Below are 22,115 nucleotides of genomic sequence, written 5' to 3'. Positions count from 1 at the left end.
TCTGGAACCACCAGAGACCGCACTGGAGTAAACACAGTTCAACCACTAATAAATCGAGTTGCAGTGGTACCTGCTGAAAATGGGCTGGGGCATTCTAAATTCGAACTGATAAATCTGTTCTTATGAGTATACCAACATATGCATTTATTTGTTATATTCAAACAGATCCTACGTGTCAAAGAAAAAGCAACTGAAATTTTTACACCTAATTCCTGATATGTGTATTTCAACTAATAACAAGAGCTGGAAAGTATAGCCATCTAACGAACCTCTTTTAATTATCGGAGCTATTTGGTTATCCGAACTTATTTTCCGATCTGTTTGGATAAACGAGGTTCTGCTACTATGAACTGTATGGTAAAAGTTTTTGAACTACAAAATTCGAATACTGGTAAAAGAGGCAGCATTAACGTTCATTAAAAAATATAACAGTCGTTCAACAAACAGTCTATGAATGAATCGTAGTTATTTGAATAAACCGCAAGTCCGTTTTTCAAAAACCGGCGTAAATATTCCGAAATACCACATGGTGGTTCCGTTAATCGCGTTGCGTCATTGTCGATAAACAACCAGCGTTATTTTACGCGAGAGCTTTACGCTTTCCTCGTAAATCGAACGACGAGTGGCCGGATAAACGAGGATATCGACTTCTTTACCATAAAACCTAGCTTTATTTTCACCCTAACTGCAAGCTTTTCGAGTATAGAAGGGAACCGCGTAAATTGGCCAAAGGCCTCGAAACTTCCGTTTCACTTAAGGCCGATTTGGCGATCGCCGTTTTCGTCGAACCGAGCTATGCATCTGATTGGGCGAAGCCAGAGATTTCATGCTTCATGGGAAAACTTCATCGCGTGCATCGATCGGCGAGAATATTGTAGCATACACATAGAGTGGCTCACAAAATTATTCGAACACTTACCACGAAAGATTTATATTAATATATTATATTATATGCATTATAGAAATCTTTTTAAAATTTCGTTAACGCTGTAATGAGACACGATTATAGTGATCATAATAGTAAAATTTGAAACCAATTCGAAAATGTATATAGAAGTTATAAGAGATTTATTGCAAGTACATATTTAGTGAAAAATTAATATATGGTGTAAATAGTTAGTAATCTTAAACATAGAACCAATATTATAGATGGACTCACTAAATATTGTGGTGTATTAATATAAGAAATAATTTTTCGAATATTTTGATGATCTTTGTGAAGTGTATGAATATTTATAGTAGTATAGACATGCGAACTCTCTAATCTCTACAGAGTCAGCAGTATAAATAAATCACATATCAAACCACATGCAGGGAAGTTTCTTTTAAATGAAATACACCATGAAATATTTTTATCACCAATGTAGTTTTTAATTGTACTGTAAAAATTGCAATCATTTAATATTGATCGAATAAAATATTTCCAACACAAAGCAATTTGGTTATAAAATTAAAGTTTTAAAATTCTTAAGACTCCTAAGATTCTTCTAATAGATCCTCCCTTGTTACTTTCAATATACTTTAGGTATATATATATAAAATTCTAAAGTTATTCGCGACATCGATAAAGCAAATTGATCACTTTTTGAAACTTCAGTTACGCGAATTTCTTTTTTTATTGTTCTGCCACGTTTCCACAATCATACAATGGTGTGTGAAAGTTTCCTGCGAGATAGATTTTTCACTTCAAGTTTCAAACGCGATATGTCCGCCAATATACAAAAAAAAAAAAAAAGAAAAATGTGATCTGTATAAAACCATAAATCCATCAACAATATGCGATAAACATAAAAAACTTTTCCAATATTCGACGGTAAAGAAAATAGAATAGTACGTTGCAATATCTTTCAACGTTGATCGAAAAGATTATTTGGCACCTATAATAACATTCGTAATGAATTTAGCGAACACTTTACTTAGTTTTAGAGACAATCTTTTACACGTGGTGAGCTACCATTTTGAATAGGAAATTTAATTTTCGATTCTGGATCGTGTAGCACTGGAAAAAGAATAAAACGTGAAAGCTTTTAACATTCATGATGGAAACGCAATCAAGCAAAATTTTTGTGCCGCTTCGGCTTACTTCTTAAACGCGGAGCGCCTTGAGAGAACGTGTTTTGAATATCCCTTTGAAAATATTGTTTGGTAAGTTAATATCGGGACAATTTAATTTCTTATTTACAGCGGAAAGTTAGATTCGATTTTAAAAGGAGATTCTTCGTGAGTATAAATGCAATAAGAATTTTACGTAACGATGTCCTGTAAGTTCTCGTTGTATTTTATAAACTGGTAATGATACTGAAAAAATGGTTAACGCTTTAACCGAAGACTGTAAATCTGTGGCATACAACTTAACATCCAGGAAGAATAGAATATCAAACCATTCTGTAGTAATATTATTTCCTATTTTATACATTAAATTTTTAAGTCGACATGAAACAATCCATAGATAGGAATTATTATGTTGTTGCATAATAAATGTCATTTTTCAACAAGGTCTCGTTTCGACAATTATCTTCATTTGTGCATTATGCTGTTCAAAAACTTATTATTGTTTTATTTCTATCTTATTTTTAAGTACAATTTCTATTAATTTATATTTTTGAACAACTTGCCTGTAACTCGATACTCTTACAATATGCTAGTTAGTATTAAAATAAGTAAAATAGTAGACTAATTATTGAAATTATAATAATTTATTTTTTAAAGTTGGAGGTATTCGATAAGAATGTTGTAAAATGTTAGCTCTTTATTTACCAAGTTTTATAAAGTTTCCATAGACACTTTACGAAACTCTGAATTGAACTACAACATAAAACCCTTTGATCTCAGAAGTTTCATAAGAGAAAACCCAGATCACAATCTACTATTCTAAAATTCTAGTGTCAGCATAAACTAACTAAAGTTGCGCCGAAGAGCAAAGAAACTTCGGCTTAAATTTGTTCCTATAGGGCGGCACACCTCGAAAGTTTTTACGTCCGAATTGAATATCGAATCAAGTCATATGAATAAAAATTAAAAGTTTTCGTAAGCATCTTAAAAGCGAATATCCTACAAAGTAGACAAACATATATATCTCGCATGTAAATTTCATCAATTAAACAAATTTAAGTAAAGTGTTTGTAACGTTTTAGATCACAATAAACTATGATAATTGCCATAGTTCAAAGTATTGTTAAATATCCACTATCATACATCATATCGTCGATAATACATCAAACTTCTATCAAACATATTGTTGAAACACATTTTGCAGGTTTTCGTGTATATTTACATATTTCATGCGTATAAATGCTTTTTGCGCGTTTAACATGCATAAATATCCTCGGTGTAATTATAAGCGTAACACACCGAGGACCAAATAAATATTAATGAATCATGTCGCTCGTTCAAGCTACGCTTTACCAAGACGATCTAAAACATTTCCTGGTACGTGGTGCACTTTACAGTGGCACTTCACATTTAAAGCTCTCCTCGGACACTTGCCTGGAAATGTTGGTACACGTGCATTTAAGGCAACGCCGTCTTAATTGCGACTTCACGGCAGCCCGCAGATCGCGGTTAACCGTCGAAACGTAATAACGAAAACATAGATTCGACTGCGGTCCGAAGAACAACCGTTGTTGACCGACGCCATGGTATACGATGAAACGAGCGTTAGAATGGTGGATCTTTGTTAAGGTTATCGGGTCCTAGGTCTGTTAATTCCGTGGCTAACTCTTGCCACATTTATTCTTGACCCAATTCCAGCACAGGACTGCATTACTGATGGAAACTGTTTGCTAACTGATTTACAACTGTTTGCCAGCTGATCCCGTCAGGCATAGCTGCATTTCGCCCACGAATAGACCATTTTAACGTAGAAATGTTACATTACGGTGATATCGAAGCGATATTTTGGCATTTACCGATCGTAATATGGAAATATGGACATGTTCTAGCGTTATTGATAATCATATAAAGTGTATGTGCACCTATTGTATGTAATCACGTGTGTAAATGTTATTGATTTGCTGTGTATGTTGCGACAGCGTATGGTATTATATTTGTGATTAATCTTGCGTGGCTGTTTCATGTCGCATTTCGAGAATCGGTGATGCGAGATATTTTGCTGATCGACTATCAATAAGTGTTTGTTAATGAGAATTTTATTAGAACATAATAGTTGAGCTTTTTGCTGAATTATTATCAATAGTATCAAGTATTTTGACCTTTCTTGTTAATAACGGCATTAACGTTGTTGACTCGGTGGAATTAGTTATGGATTTTCTTTTAAATTGTATGTTATAAGCTGCTTGTTTAAAATGCGATACAAAATATTCTATTACAATTTTAATATTATTACAATTCTGAATATTAAGTTTATTCACTTTTTATCGATTAATTAAATTAAAAACAAATAAATTATTATCTGCGCGAGAATTAACGTCCGTAACAAACACAAGAAATACCAATTGTATAACGAAATGATTAATCATCTCCGCATTGAAAACTATTGTTATCTACTTTTTCATCTTTCATTTAGATGCAATTATTCATTTAGACGCAATTTTTCGCAACATTTTACGTACTCTGAGTTTAATATTTTGAGGTGTTATGTAATAACCACGTTATTAAAACTGAGAAAGTTTTGCTCCATTAATTTGGATGTATTCTAAATTAATTTTCTTTGATGGATTTCACGTTGTCTCATTAATTTAATATGTTTCATTACATTTACTATACTTCATCTATCTTCTCTTTTAATATAGTAGATTTCTCGCGTGTATTCGAAATGTTATTAAAAAAGAGAAAGAAAAGAAAACATCACGATTTGGAAAATATTTGAACTTGTGTGTTTGCACCGTACACGAAGATTGAATGATGTTGGTGAAAAGGATATGTTAGAACAATGTTGCAGTATTTCGGCTTTATTTTCGGAAACGTGCAACAAAGGCTGAAATCGTTCGCCGAAAAATTGGCATTCCTCGAACAATCGCATTGTAACATACCCGAACTTTTTGCTTTCACTCCATTGTTAAATGACGCGTATCAAAGTGGAAACGGGGTGAGAAAAACTCTTTCCCCCCTACGGTATTCTCTCGCTTTGAAATTTTTTTACGCTTGAAGTTTGTTACGAAATTGGCGAACTTTAGTACAATTTCGCAAATTAGGATTTATTTTCGCTATTGCGTCGAAATTCTCTTCCCTGGGAAAATTTTTTATGATAATTTTAACAGCAACCTTATATGTATTGTTTCTTTCGCATGCTAATATTGTCTTTTAATTTCGTGCTAATTCAATCGTACGTTAATTGCACGCTAATATGAATCATTTCTCTAACATTTTTATCTCTTACAAATTTTTGCCACAGCTATATTTTATACCCATCATTGCCTTTTAAGAATATACAATTTTGATCCATCAACAATTTTAACAATCCAAACCAATTATCGCGATTTCTACGAGATTATGCGTTTTAATATTTTTGAAAGAAAATGTATGTCTTAATATTCTATTTTGAGTCAATTTATTAAACTGGATCATAATATTGTGCAAGTATGAAAGAAAAAATAGACATTTATAGATAGTAGGAACAACCGAATTGTTATATGGTAGTTATATAAAATTCGGAAAGTTTAACTTGGCAGACACGATTGGTTCATTGGTTGACCGAATTAAAAATTTAACTTTATGCATGAACGTACGCGAAATCATCGTGTTTCAGTTCGTTAACGATCTCGTAGAATACGCGCTAGCAAGCGTCGCGTAATCGTATATTTCTGTTTCAACAATCAGCACGTCGACAAAAACATCATATGCTTCGTTGTTTGTGAGTTTATTACGCCGAACATATTCACCGCGATCTTTTAGCAGATGTAACGTAAAAAATATTGTTAAAGGACGTCTAAAAATCATACATAAACGCAGTAGAAAAAGAAACAACAGGTAGAATGACATAAAGATCGTTAAACGTAAACGGGGAAAAGTGAAGTAATAATTACATTGTGCGATTAAACCGTTACTTCATTAATATTATTTCTATGAATGTCTTTATCTGAACTTCTTATCCAAGTTTTTCGTGTCTGATTTTTATCGAAAAATAGACATTTTTCACCGAACGCCTATAGTCAAGTATACAAATGTCTCTTTGTTTTTCAAACGCAAATATTCGAGTTAGAAAGTAAAATCCGTTTTATACGGATTAAAAATATAATTAATGTAGTTATAAACTACTGAACTTTAATCCAAATACTTCCTGTAGGTGGAGTTGTTTGCTATTTAGTTACACGATTTCGTAATAGTAAAGCGTATTAAATGTGTGTATTAATATATTATGTTTAACTTCTATGTTTCATTTTCGTATTCAGCATCGATAATAACGACATTTTCTTTCATTTCAAAATATCTACTTGCCTAAACAAATTAAAATTCGATATTTGTATTACTTCTTTTTTAAAACGACCTTTTTAATAAACAAATATGTTTTGCTTAAAACCGACATTAGCCTAGAAAAAATTACTAACACCCTGTAACTACTTTTATCGGTTAAATCTTATTAATTTTATCGATTAGAAGCATTTAGTACTCACTCGCTCCGGATTAATTAATATCTAAAAGTGGATTTTAATAATATCAGAATTTCAATTCTTTATGCTTCACTGACTCTTCTACGACGATATCGATAATATGAAAATTATTATTTGATTTTGTTTTCACGGATGAAAAGAGAGGAAAAAGAAAAAGCTACTATGTTCGCAAATAAATTTACAGGAACTAATAATCTTTTTATTTCCGCAACAAAGTTCTGTATAACAAAGGTTTTAATTATAAACATGTACCGAAGTTGACCGTATTAAAAAACTGTCCGAGTGTAAATGGTTATAAATACATATATAATATATGTGGTCGTTAATAATAAAAACTAACTACATGCATATTCAATATTGCTTTCTTTTTGTAACAAGTTCTACCGTCCTAAATTAGGTATCGTTGGAAAGTAATTCTACGAGTGAAAATGTGCAACTCTCTTTCACAGAAACTGCGAACTATAAAGTTTGAAAATCCTTAGAAACGGAAGCTAATCTAAACGAGAAAAAGCTAAAAAATTGATATCTCATCAAATAAACTGGGTGTAAGCGGAACTCTGAATTATTTCGCCTAAAAACCTGTAAGAACTAAGACGTTCCATTAAAAATCGGCGATATTTTTCAGTGGAGTCTTAGAATTGTTCATAATACTCCGGAAATCATAATTTTACGCGGAAAGACCTCGAACAAAAAGGGGCTCGCATGGTCTACCATATTCTTTTGTCACGTGACTCTCAGAGACAAATAGCTTGGTGATCCCGTTCGAACAATGCTTCGTAGTTTTAATGCTTCTTTCACTGGAAGATGAAAAAGCGTCCTTTTTCTCGCGTAGAACACGCGTAAGAATGTATTCGAAGCACTCCTGGAAATCGTTTGAGCCGAGAGTCCTATAATGCCACTCATTCGATATACTCGAACACCATTTTAACCAATTTTACTGGCAATTCTCTAGCACTTAATGTAAACGTAGGAATATTCAGTCTTTTCGAGCAATCTGCATTATTGGCTCAATATCGCTTCGATTGGTGTTTCAATATCATTGAAGAATTCTTAAATTACATATTATTAGTAATTTAAAGGTAGATATAGTCGTTATACTGTTATACTTATATAAAAGGTTGATTTTAGGTATATTGCAATATACATATAATGATTGACGTGTGATTTTTAATTATTACATTTTATCTGATAATAAAATTTTGTTAAGAAATAAAACGAATTATATTGTAAAGAATATTGTTATATTTAGCGCAGAAATATAATTGTTCAGCTTGTGTATTTATACGATAGGAAATAGATATACTTTGGATCAGACAATATTGTTGTTTTTTTCCACTATTTACTCTGTATTAAATTCAAGCCAAGCGAGCAATGTATGAAAAACAAATTACTACGTGCACAATAAGTTGCAAATCGATTTAAACTATCCCTGCACATGTGTAACTACTGCTACAAGTGTTATACACGTACCATAATAGTAAAGTGAAGCAGAGGGAGAGGAAACAAGGACTATATGACAATATGGAAATTAACGTCACGCAATCATTTACGTAACATCATAATTTCAAATAGAATCGTCAATAAGAACAATTTCTGGAAGTACATTCATTTTAAAGAGTATGGTTAACTACATCTAAAAATAAAAATATACGAGGCTTCGAAAAATATAAGATAATGTAAAGCTTAATATTATAGTATTAATTGTAATATCACAATAATTATACGTATCGAATCTAACTCAAATTAATATCCTAAATTCTAGTTTAATTCTATTCATGAAACTTAGAATATGAAAGAATTTTTCGAATTTATGTTCTCCCAAGCAGAATATAAATTAAACTTAATTAATAACGAGGATCAGCCTGGAAACATTTTGTGTACTAATTTAAATAATTTACGAAAGAAATAAACATAGTAAATCAGCGACGTAACGAGCTTTTCGATGTATGTACATATAAAGGTTTTCGTGCAAGCCCAGTCTGGCGAAGAAAATAATTGGCAAGCTGAAAATAAAGTGCCATTCAGAGTGCTGTTGAGACTCGAGGGTATTGAGAATTTTGTATACACTTGTCTGAAATTCTTTGGTCCTCTCGATGAAGGACCTTCTTTCACAGAATTTTTGTCATTTTTCTTTTTTTTGTGTTGCAGGATGATACGCTTTTAAACATACATATATACACGTATATAGTAAAAAGTATACTGCATGTAATACGTATATTTTACTAAGGAAGCTTCTTCATCTCTCCCTCTCCCTCTACAGCAACTTCACATTTTGCTTATTTCATCGGTAAAAGAAACAACTGATAATTCATAGACTTTAGGTGCTGCCGTTCCTATTTTTTTATTTCATTTCTCCTAAGCTATTTTATATATATATTTTTTTTATATATTTATATATATATATAAATATATAAAATAAATAAATATATATAATATATTATATAATATATAAAATAAATAAATATATATAATATATTATATAATATATAAAATAAATAAATATATATATATATATATATATATATATATATATATATATAGGGAACGAAAATTTCATTCGACAAAATTAAGTGGTTTCTAGTGTTGTATCACATGATATATACATATGTGTGTTCTCGAAATGGAAACAATTGAAATGAAAAATGTTGAAAGTTTCGAGTGGTTCTACTTCGATAGGGAAGAGTTATATGTTTATTTAAAGTATTGAAGAATTTATATCATACGATGTTATTTCACCTAAAAAATTTATTTAATCCGTTGGACGAGTGAATTGCGCGAATGAAAGAACAATAGGAATTGTTTTACAAATTGAAGATAGCATCGGAATAAAAATTTAAGTAATCGAAGGATTTGCGTTTGTAATGTCTGTCGCATACGTGCGCGTGCATCCATATTCAGAGGATGAGTTTGAACAGCCTCTCGAAATCGTATCGTTTCAGGAAGTGGTTCTAAAGCCGGATTCTCAAATTTAAGAGCCACTGCTGCCAATTTCAATGTCGTTTGCGATCCTTGGTAAATCGCAGAGTTTGCGAGAACGTGTCCGCTACTCTTATCGCACATTTTCGACACATTCGAATAAATAAATGGACTATTACACGTATCGAAATTCGTGCGAAGCTTTGTAAATATTGTAGTAGTTATAGTAGTTAATAAAATGACACATTTTGTTCTTTTGGAAAGTTCAGGAAATTTAGTAATAACAAATGCAAATATAGAGCAGTTATAGCATTCTTTAATTCATTTTTATCATACTGGAATGGTTGATTTACTATTGTTGTAGTACTGTTATATATATACTATTGTATTTCATAGTAATCTAGGCATAGAACGATTGTCATTTCATTTGTTTGTTGTTTCACCGTTTTATTGTTCCATTTCTTTCTTGATTTATTATTTCGTGATTTTACTGCCCCATTGATTTACTGTCCTTCGATTCCTCTGTTTCACTGATTTACTATTCTATTGTGTAACCCTATTGATTTACTCTTCTGCAATTCTACTGCTTTTACTCTTTGACTTACTGTTATTTAATTTAACTGTTGTACAGATTTGCCATTCTGCTAATTGACTCTTTTTAATAAATTCAATAAAATATTTATCAAACGACAAAAGGCTCAGTAACGAAATATTGAAAAAGAAATTAATTTAATTGGTATGTATCCATTCCATCATCCTTGGATAATTTATTTGAGTTGAATTACAGAAATATTATTCGACAGTAGTGCATTAAGAATTGACTTCTCAATGTAGATTTCAGCTCGTGTGAATTTCTGGATCTCTGCCATGTCAGGAAATGTGCAAATTTATATGAAATTCTCCTTTCTTAGTCATTTAACATGAGAACGTTGACGTGCGAAGTGTTACATTTGCATATGAATAAAAATGTAGATTGGAAAGCAAAACAGATGAGGATTTCCTGACATTTATTTCTCTTTGAAGACGCTTCTCTATTGCATTAGCTAGATTCGGGAATACAACATGCTAAATTATTTCCAAATAGCAGGTTTAGTTAAAATAAAGTATTATCCTATTGTAGAATCTTACTACAATTAGTTTATTTACAATAAATGCACTAAACAGATGTTAGTTAAACAGGAAATGATGGTTATTTAACGTGAACTAAATCACAATAACGTATTATAATTAAGACAACTAGATAGTTAATTTGCAACTCTCGTCACAACGGATCCAACGCTCTCTCTCACGCGGACCACACTCTCTCTCCACAACGCTAGCAACACTATCTCCCTAACTTCTCGATTCACACTCTCTGGCTTCTCAACTCACACTGACTGTTAATTCGTCTTTCTCCCTTAGCATCCCTTTGGCTTTTGTCTTAGCCCTACTACGCACGTGTTCCGCAACCGCTCGTGGCCAAGATCACGCAGGCCTTTTCCGCAAAACTATTCGATTGAAGGACCGACGATACATTGTTGGGCCTGTCGGCAGATATCTCGCCCGATATCTCTTAGGCCTTTCGTCCACGATACTACACTATATTAAATTAAATGATATCAAAGTGACAACAAGAGTAGAACATATGAACACTAAAACAAAAATTGAAAGTTGCAAAACGAAGTTGCCGAATATAATATAAATTATGTTATATTATGATGACAAAGAAATAAAAATTGCATAATATAGATAATTGTAATAGCAAGATAAAATTGAAAATTCTCATTAAAATTTCTATCCCGAGATATTCAGAACCCTATATTCTTGAGATATTATAGTATCAGCTCTAATTTTATTAAACTCAGTTTGATTAGCTAATTAAAGTTAAATCGACAGACTAATTACATCTTGGTATACATTTCTTATAACGTTGTTCCCCGACTGAAGATTAATCATACTTTAAAAATGCACTAGAAATGCGAAGTAGATTTTTGTAAAAAATTGATGTCCTGTTTGAAGAGAAGAAGACTACCAATCGTCGTCAATCGAACACGTTGATTAATCACATTATAAGAAGCTAACGTCCCTATAATCTATAACTACATAGCATCTTAAGCTCGCAGTCTAACTTTATCTAATCAACTGAAATGTCATTTTTTGAAACGAAATAGTCGTCTCAGTTTGACGTATAATATTACTTAATATCTCTTGTAGAAAAGAAAAAAGACATGACGTAAAAATTGTATGTCTCAAAGATATACAAGTGATTAATAACGAATTAAAATCTCTCAAAATTGCACGATTTTGCTTGAGATAGGAAATATATACATGTTCATAAGAGTTTTGGTTTCAACACGATATTCGTTATCTATTCAAAAACGAAATGAAACTTTATTAAACATTTGGGAATCGTAAATCGCCGTTAAGCTTAATATTTGACCGCCACTCTATTACCACATTTCTCACTATCTATTCGTTCGCGGAAATTCGTGTTTATTAGTACTAATTGCGCAACAAATTATATTTCTCTCTTTGCGAATCAAAAGTGGCCAGAATGAAACGAACGAACAGCTAGAATCACATACAAGGGATGTTCCTAAGTTCTCTGCGGGAACTTGATCAAAGGAGATTTGGCTTGCATTAACAAACAATATTTCACAGTTAAATGGAAACGAATTCGTAGCTTCTCTTCAGTAAAAAATTGCTGAATATTCATGTGCGAATTTGTTCGAGCGAACGCGATGTATCTTGAATGATTGGAAACCGTTTGCGGCTGTCGAATCTAATTGCTTTTGATTTGCATTCATTAGCGAATCGTCGAATGTAACTAGCAGTTTGTGACTGTTTCCGACTATTTCAAGCGTATGATGTTTCCATCTAAGAAGATGAATCGCCAGAGTTTTGTTTCGATAGATATGAAAGATGACAAATAACCGATTATCGATGAACTGATGAATTATTATATTACTGATGAATTACAAATGAATAATTCTGTTTCGACATGAGAACTTGTCTAATTTCTATATCGATCAATTCTATACATTGATATCAAAAGCAACTTTTATTTTACAAATTTGGTGCTCACGTTTAATTCTTGAAAAACACAACGAAATTATTTCTGTATTCTGAGATCTTTCCTTGTTAAATTAGGATCGAATCTTTATTAATATTACTTTTCCAGGTTACTATGCTAATACGATTATTTGAGAATAATGAAAGAAAATTGTGAAGGTCTGAATTCAATAACAATGTACGTAAACCTCTTTTCCTTCCTTATTTCTGGTTCGGAACTATCCATGAGAAGATCTTCATTCGACTTGCATAAGTATATTTGTTTTAACCAGAGAAAACGGATAAGTATATCTACTTTAATTACAAAAAACAAATAAGTATATTTGCTTTAATTAAGAGAAACAGATAAACACATTTGCTCTGTCCAAAGAAGACGGATACGTTACGATGTAATATTTAAACAAATTCACCATCGAGATATAAAAGTCAAAGTGAAACCAATCCAAACCTTATCGACCGCGTCCGTATACATAAACCTCGTCTTCGTGTAACTATCGATCAAATCGAACTATCCCGAACACATTGAATTTTATACTCCCGCCTATCTCATCCTTAAAATATATCCACGTTCGACGTTTCAGCAGCACTATGCAATAAAACGGCGACTGTCCTTGTAGCCACGAGAAGTGGCCAGTAGTATAGATCGTAGCGCGTGAGACGTAGTAGTATCGAATTCGAATTCATCGGACGTAAGTATATCGAACAACCTAGCTGTCTTAACGAGCCCCATAAAAGCCCCGTGGTACGTCTTTGTATCTCTTGTCCTTGGCGCGTACAATCACGTAACCATTGTGATCTCCGCTGAAATCCTACCACGACACCGAAACAATATCGGCTAACAAGCATTTCGCTGGCCGACTTTTCGTCTGATTAACGCACGTAATTTTGCGCGGCGATTTAAATGCGCATTAATTTGCATACCGAATCACGAAGGGTGTTGCTCGCCCTTCGATTTCCTCAGCTGTCTCTCGAGCTGGCCTCGTGGCCATGAAAATGAGGTGCGACGCAAAGGGAAGAAAGAAAAGGCGAATTCCCCGTCGCTATCTTTTGAAATTTCTTTTCCTCCTTATATCATATTTGTTTATGATACGATGTGATGATGTACAATATATTTGTAACTCATCGGTGTCGCGTTATTATTAAACACGTTGCTGTTATTTTCATGCATTTGTGAGAAATTTTGTTATTCGGTAACTTTTAATTCGTAAACAATTTTTCTACTTAGACTCCATATCTAAAATTGTATTTATATTTTATACTTATGTACTTTGTTATATTTTATATTACTTTTATATTATTATTTGTTTTGTGTCTTCGTATTTTAAATTATATAATTTAATTATATATATATATATATATATTATTATAATCGAAGCACTTGTATCTTTTATATGAAACATTTATTTTCTTCCATTTTCCTTTTGTTTACTTTCTTTGAGCAAACTAATGTTTCTGTAAAATTGTTTTCCGCTTTTTCGATATAGTAACAAAATTGTGTAAATATTTTGATAAATACTTTGTAAATAATCGACTAAAGGGTTTAATTAAAAAATAGGAGATATTTCATAAATGATTATAGAGTAGCAGGTATTAAGAGAATGATTTTTTAGAAAGTATGAAATACGATTACAATCGAAACATTGATATCGTTTTGAAAATACGAAATTTTTCGACAGTAAAATAACAGAAGGTAAATGAGATTTATGCTGATAAGGGCGATATGGGATTCAGAATTGTTACTGACAGAATATCTTACGTCGTATATTGATGAGCTTGAACGGAGAAAGAAAAGCAAGAAATAAAGGGAACAGAATCGAAAGATACAAAGAAAGGAGAGAAAATTGAGAAAGAAACAAAGAGGAGAGAAACCTATTCTACAATAGAAACAGTTGTTTGAAACTACAGAACATGTAAGAAATAAGAATGAAAAGAATGAGAGGAAGGAAGAAGTTCCAAGAAAAATAGAGAAATATAAATGAAGAAAAGATAGAGAACAATAACGCACAAGTGGCAAAGTATAACGGATAAAAGAAAACAACAAAAGATGAAAAACTGATAAGGGTGTAAAAAATGAAAACTATGGTGGTGGAAAATAATAAAAAATAATTCAAAGTCGAGGAACAAAATGTAGGAAAAAACGAGACGGTAAAATGATAGATAAAAGATACAAGATGATTAGAAGAAAAAAAATAAATTGATCACCAGAAAGTATAAAAAGAAGATGGGATAGGGAATAGGTGAAAGAAGAAACGAGGAAAGAATGAGAAACGCAATTGCACGAGATAAAGGAGGAAAAGAAAATGGAAAGATGGGAATTGCCTGCGACAAGGAACACGTGTCGGCACTCTTATGTGTATTCGTCCCTGTTGAATTTTAAAAAGTCAAATAAGGACGACGACAAAGGTAAACGACGACAAATATACAACGCGATGCCTTTTGTTTCTCACTACTTTTCAAACGCACGGTTATTTGGAAAGCGATGTTTGTCCCGAGTAAATTCGAGCTTTAATACTTTCACTTCCGGCATCTCTGAAATTTTACATATATTTCATTTTTATTTTTATTATTCCACCTCACATAATTTCGGTCGCTCGTATAGATTTTTAGCGATTAGAATTGAAAACTTGTACGTATGCCCGTATGTATTCTTAGAGAAGAAGAAGTAGTAGAAGAGTTAAGAACCTAAGAAATTTTACTTTCTTCAATAAGTTTTTTTCGCAGATATAAAATTCAGTATCGTAACATATTATGAAAGATTATTAGTTCAAATTATCCACCATTCTGTGTTCACAAACGCCGTTTTCCGAGTACAATTTCTATAATATAACAAATACAATATACAATTTCATATTGTTACACGGTACAAGAATTTTATTTGAATATTATCTTTAAATATTACAATGTACTTATACAATATACAGCATAAGCGCAATATCGCTTTTAAACAAGAATTACACAGATTATATCTCCCTGTAGATATATCAGCGATCAGAGTTTGATAAAAGACAGGCGAATAAAATATGAAATATAAAATATGAAGAGGATCGCATTAACAAACGATAGGCAAACAGACCGCGTACCGTGTTAAACTGCGTTCCGCTTTTGAATTTCTATTACCGTGGAAATTTCACCCGACGTTCAAACTTTATCCATGCATATACTCGTGATCACGGTATAATAGTTCCGCTGTGGTGGATCAAAGCTAGCCTTTCATTTGAAAACTTTTCACGTTTAATTAACGGAATTGTGGCTGCAAAATCGAGAGTATAGCTCTCGCTATTTCGCGATATGAGTGACCGTATAAGCCGTTCCGAGTAAAATCAAACGCCTATTCATTCTAATCACGCACTTCTATTTTATTATACACTGATTTGATATACACTAAGACGAATTTCACTTTGGCGAATTTTTTTATTCTACACAGTTTCTAATGGTTTTATTATCGTTGAACGTAGTTAAGGATAACAATTTATTTTGTGAAATTCGAAGAATATTCATCAACACATATTCGGTCCAAGGGTTTATGAATCTAAGTTCCTTCTGTTTTAGAAAAATTATCAACAGATTTATAAAACAAAAATGACTATGTAATAGATAATACTATCAGCAGAGAATATTTTTTAAGAAGAACATAAGATCTCCTACTTTGCACAGCAAGGCGCTTCATATCGTGATGTTTAATGAAAGGAAAAACTGCAACATAAGTTCAATTCTCAGCTTTAATATATAAGTTATAGTCAAAATGTTCCTTAATTACTGACAAGTATAATGTAGAGAAGTGTAGACCGAGGATGCTTTACGGAATTTAATAAAGAGCAATTTCATTTTGTAAATAAAGAACGAGATAGGTATTCTTCGTATAAGAAAAACTTAAAATTTACGATCATAAAATATTACCCAAAATATCAAACAATATTTCAATGATCGAAATGAATTGTCACGAATATTCTAAAAAATACCAAAAGTATTGTTGTCTCATTATTTAAGTATTGAATAATTAAATTTAGATATTAAATTTTGTATCTTCTAATATTATTCCGGTTCGATTACAAGAAAAGGTATTGACTTGCAGAGTATCGACTTGATTTAAACGTCGAATGAAACTTCAGAAGGTGAAGCGAATTACAACAAAAATCCCTGCAAATTTCTTTTAATCGCAGAAATAATCATGTTATCCGTGCAAACAGACCTCAGCAAAAGCTTTCTGAAGTCTCATATTTTTCAATCGCTGCAACAATCGCGCTACTGAAAGCAAGCAAACGACTTTGACCACAACTGTTAAAAATCTCGCGTTTATTTTCAATTATAGCAATAATTGTGCCGCCGAAAGCAAGCAAACCAATTTCGCGTACACTTTCAATGATCACGATAATCACGGAATAATTATTAAGAGCTAGCGATTAAAGCAAATTGCATTCTCCAGTAACACGTTTCGCTTCAACTCTATTAACATAGACATGTCCGGTATGTGCAGTCATTTATGCGAATTTTCATTCGCACGAGTCATTAGAGTATCGGGAAATTAAATGAATAAATATCGAATAAAAGTTTCGACTGTACGCGTGCATCGTTTTCCAGGTAAAAATACAGCCTATACGTGATCATTTCGCGTCAATGAAAACGATGGATGGTGGGCGCAACGACGCCAGCGTTCGCCTACGTGCAAACTACGCGACAGTTAATGCATACCCAACGTCGTGACCCATGAGATTACTTCGAATAACGTTATCTTATTACTATGCAGGGGTGAATTATCAAGAATGATTTTCGCAATTTTCTGTCGAAGCAACATCGCTTCGACACGTGTGTAGAGTCGTAAATTTTCTTCCAAGCCGTTCTCCTTCATGAATTAAACAGAGTTCTATCGATTAAACAATATTGAGTCAATTAATGTAATATCATGGCTTGACTGACGGCGATTAATGAGGGATATTGCAACTGATTAAAGGTAATTGATGGTATTTTAGATAATAATATTGTAATTAATTAAGAGCATAACAATCGGTGAATTTATACGTTTCATGTTTTTAATATTGGTTTCAATTGCTTCGTACAAATGTGTTTTGTTTTCGCTTCATTTATATGTTTATAAAAAAAAGTTTCAGCGGAAGAAATTATTTTATAAAAGTTGCTGGAACTTTCATTCGAAAATTACTGTAAATTACATCAACCCTTCTTTGGAATTAAATTAAGATCTAAATTTTCAGCGGTATTGTGCCATTATGAATAAAGTGAATATAAATGAAAACATGTATTATATTCTCTGTTAAATTCGTTCCTATCTACAAGTAAATTGCGTTCCTTATCACCATATAATTTTATCAGTTATCGAACAGGGCACATGCAAGAATGCACATGCAAACTGAGCTTTAAGCCAGCGATAAATCACGCTCGGTTCTGTGAGATCCATTTGTTCTCGTGTACGCTTAATTCAAATCTATTTTCGGGAAGCTGCGAATCTAACCTTCGGTACAAGCTGGATTTCCAATGTTTCATCCAAAACCCCTTACTGTTTATTCACGTTGAAGGCTTCTACATCAGAATCAGTCTTTCGTTGACTGATGAAACATCATCGAACATGTTTTTGCACATCTGAGACGTCCTCCGCGACCCCGATTCTTCCGAGACAAGATACCAAATTTACAACGAATGACATACTAAATTTTTCGAAATAATATGTTGAAATTTATTTCAATTTCAATTTTCAATAATATGGACCAATGGACAGATAGTTAATAATTTATGTATAAAATAAATCGTTTAAATATAAAGCGCACAGCTTTATTTGCGAGTTTTTTCATATTCTTCCGGTTCCTATTTAAATTACTTTAATAAAAATTAATGACGATAATCATTTTAGAAAAGTGATTGTACAAGTATCGATATTGACAATACATTATCGACTCAAAATCTATGTATTAATTTCGCACATGAAATTAAATTTTGATATAAACCTTTAACTTTGTAAAAACCTTAGAAAGAATTGTCAAAGAAGAATTATCAATCATAAAATTTAAGGGAATACAGGGCTAATTAGGAGAATATAAAATTAAATTTAAAAGAACATACGATTACAATGGAAGAATATTATAGCGGATTAAAAGGAGAATATTTTTCCTGTGAATTACAAGTTTCTTGTTTCTTTTGAATTATGTATTTCATAAATGCTTACAAAAATTTACCCCAAACTTTGTACTCGCTTTTCCAATTGTATCTGTATTGAATCACCTGCTAATTTTATTATTAAAGCTCGAAACTGATATTACAAACAGTCATAATAATAATAATAATATTCTCTTTTTCGATAGAATTTGCCACCAAAGTTTCCTAAAATATGTTAGGATTCTAAACTGATGTTTTCTAAATTCTTTGGGTTCTACAGAATACATAGAGATTGAATAATACATATATAGAGTACGTAACGCAAAGTTTTGGTTACCAGTGCATGTTAGTTTAAAGATTTGGTTGGAAAAAGAAATCTGCTGTGCAGCTGTAAAATTTGTTGTGCGAAGTCTTAACCTTGACAATGCTGAACAACGTCTATAAGGCGGAAATCTACCGTGAGAATAGCGAGGGGCGAAGGTCACGCGTCAACTGGAAACTTTTTGTTTCATTTGTTGTTTTTCGCGTCAGCTAACCGAGGACAGGAGGAAAATGGATCTTAACTTACGCGGCAAGATGCGTTGGTAGAAAAAAAGGGTAGCAATTTGTTTTAACGTAACGTACCTTCGCCATACTTCACGCCGCAATAACCTACTTCCTCGTAAATTTCTACCCCCGCAACTAGCTGGACCCTAGCGTATCTCAGCCCCAAAGTCTGCCGTTATGGTTTACATGAGAAGTTTTCGTGAGTCTGAGACGCGGATTGCCAACCCCAAGGAATTTTTAGCAAACGAATAACTGTGAACAAAAGTCCTCGTAAGAACTCAACGACTGCTTCTTATGCGAAAATATGCGCTGCTTTCCCGTTTCATTCTTTCGCGTTGTTGTTGTTCTTGAATTATGGAAACGCGGATGAAATGACGTATTTAAATGAAGTGGAAATATGATAACAGAAAACAATAGGCAATGGTTAATAATTAATATTGGAGAATTTAAATGTTTACACAAAAGGTGAGCCATCGAATGAATAACAGAATGATTGAGTAAAAATTTGTTTAATTAAACGTTATTACTTCTAACATGCATCAAATATGCATTACCATTAATGTGTGTCTCGTATGCACCTTCCATTTGTTCAATGAATGCGTTCACGTCCATTTGCATCTTTGTTACTTTACACAGCGTCACCCAACCTTTAATCCATCTCTGACTGTAACATGCTGTATCATTGGAATGTACATTACGGTGCATACATTACAGTCTATAAGAAGTTCTGTCATTCCGCCTAAAACGCATTGAAATTCCAATTTTTTTCTTATTCTCGAAATTTAGATAATGAAGAAGTTCTTCTTATTCGTAAAACAATCACCCGCGGTCTAATAATTATACTATATATAGTGGTATTAACAATGTTTTAAATATGTAAAATTTGTAGTATAGTGACACCCCAATTGTTCGAATTAATTATAACATACGCTGGCATATAAACATTTATTAGAAATTAATGAAATTCATTAAAAAACACAAAAGATAATTAACGAAATATTTATTACGTAGTTTGATAAAGATTCACTTGCTGCAAGTGCTTGAGAATTATTAAGTTTCAACTTCCACCCCATTCTGAACATTTAACAGCACGAAGATAATTTCCAAAAGCCGCATAATTCAACAATAACGCATGGTTTATCGGTAACATAACTTTGACAAACTTCAGTTTAAACGTTCGTGAACGGCGGAAATTTCAATGAAATCGGAAAAACGAACATTAAATTCAAAAGTTCGCAGAATCGTGATAGTTCGATAGTTTTGAAGTCCTAAACTTGAAATAATTCCAACGTCGTGGAGTGGAATAGCTTAGAAAATTCGGTCACCGATCTTCGAAACGCATCTTGCACTTCAAAACAAGTCTAAAACCGTTATAAACCTCATCCTGATACATAATGAGCAACAACAAGGAGCTCACGGGACTGGAAACAAATTTTTTTTCATAGAACATGATACACTGATCGCGCACTATCTTTTTTACAACAAATCAATTATATGCGCTTCGTAAATAGATATTCTTAATAAATGTCATAGTCAACAAACTCTTGGTATTCTGTTTGTATATTCAACTTCATGCATTACTTGCTGCGCAGGACTAAATTAATTCAAGTGGATACAAAGCTACATTTTTACAATTCTTAGTACTGTACGAAGCTTCGCGAAGGTGCGATTGAAAGCGAAACGAGCTAATTTCGGTAAGTGAGGATTTCTCACTTCAATATATAAAATGGTGTTTTAAGTAACGAGTAGCTTGAAGTCGAGTACTCTGCACGTTCAACGATAAAAGAACGAAATATTGAAGAAAATTGAACAAGTTGCACATTATGTACAAAATAGTTCCTGATAGATAATCTTCTCTTATACTCAAACATATTCTTTCTCTCTCTCTTTCTCTCATATTCAAAATTTAACTTGAAAACGAAGTTATTCAACTATCCGAATAGCGTGTGTCATTAGTTCACATAACCGAGATCTTGCTGTACTCGAAATTCACGCAATCATTCATAATAAATCACATTAAATTCTCTTCCGCGTAATATGCAAACAGGCAATTTTCATTAAATCAAAACACGAGAATTGTTGTCCACAACTACAATGAAAGTTCTCGCAACTCCAATTATAGTTTCGAGGTTACATTTTCTATGGATAATCCAGTCAAAGCACGATAAATCAAGCTAACTTTCTAAAATACCTCTCAAGGATGAAAACCTCTTCTATAAAGTTTTAGATAAGTGTTTTCGCGCGAAACAGACCCTCGCCCGTGAATTGCTGCCGAAACGATCTTAAAACTTCCATTTCCTTTTGCTATTTACTCCCGAAGCATCGGCACCTTTATGAGCAAGAAAGTTCAACAGCCGACGAAATGGATCTTTTGTTTCGCGAGAAAGAGAGAAACGTTTCGAGGAAAACGTCGGCTAACATTGTTACGGAAATGTTTGCAGACCCGAAGTCCGCAGACCCGAAGTCTGCAGACCCAAAGATAACGCATCGATCATTATTTGCTCTTTGGCATGAGTTTTTTCAGCTAAAATAAATTTAATCGCAGCTGTTCAAATGGAATACGAATGAAGCTTCTGGAAATTATTCAGTCGATTTCGAATTTTTGTCAACAAAGTAGGCTTGGATGGAAATTTTATAGCATATTTAAGACACATAGATATTTAAGTAGAATTGGATTGGATGTATTTGAGAATGTTTGATAATAAATTTATAAATTATTTCCATCAATTAAAAACCAGAACATCGTACAGACATTCGTCATTTACCTCCGTGGCCTTATACAAATTTCGACTTAATCTTCGTCCAAGGAAAGACAATACCTAGAATGCAAAAAATATTTGTCGGCCTTGTAATCTTAAAAATCGCTGCTTCATAGCTGCCATTAATCCGAACCGCATGATTGATGGCCAAAGATAAAGATAGCCGACATAT

General features: G+C 32.6%; 2 protein-coding genes across 7 annotated transcripts in view; one reads left to right on the top strand and one right to left on the bottom strand.

Moving 5' to 3' along the window:
* Window positions 1-22,115, bottom strand: part of LOC138186730 (uncharacterized) — a 205,949-nt gene that overhangs the window by 89,437 nt on the left and 94,397 nt on the right. The gene's annotated exons all lie outside the window — the stretch shown is intronic.
* Window positions 11,722-22,115, top strand: part of Fkbp59 (FK506-binding protein 59kD) — a 172,689-nt gene continuing 162,295 nt past the window's right edge. The window contains exon 1 of the mRNA XM_069126992.1: window positions 11,722-11,727. The gene's annotated coding sequence lies outside the window, so the exon portion shown is untranslated. The remainder of the gene's footprint in view (window positions 11,728-22,115) is intronic.

This window comes from Bombus flavifrons, chromosome 2, assembly GCF_040668555.2.
Source record: "Bombus flavifrons isolate JBK064 chromosome 2, iyBomFlav1_principal, whole genome shotgun sequence".
Lineage (NCBI taxonomy): Eukaryota > Metazoa > Arthropoda > Insecta > Hymenoptera > Apidae > Bombus > Bombus flavifrons.
Note: the sequence above shows the minus strand (reverse complement) of the source record. Positions and strands in the feature narration are given on the sequence as shown.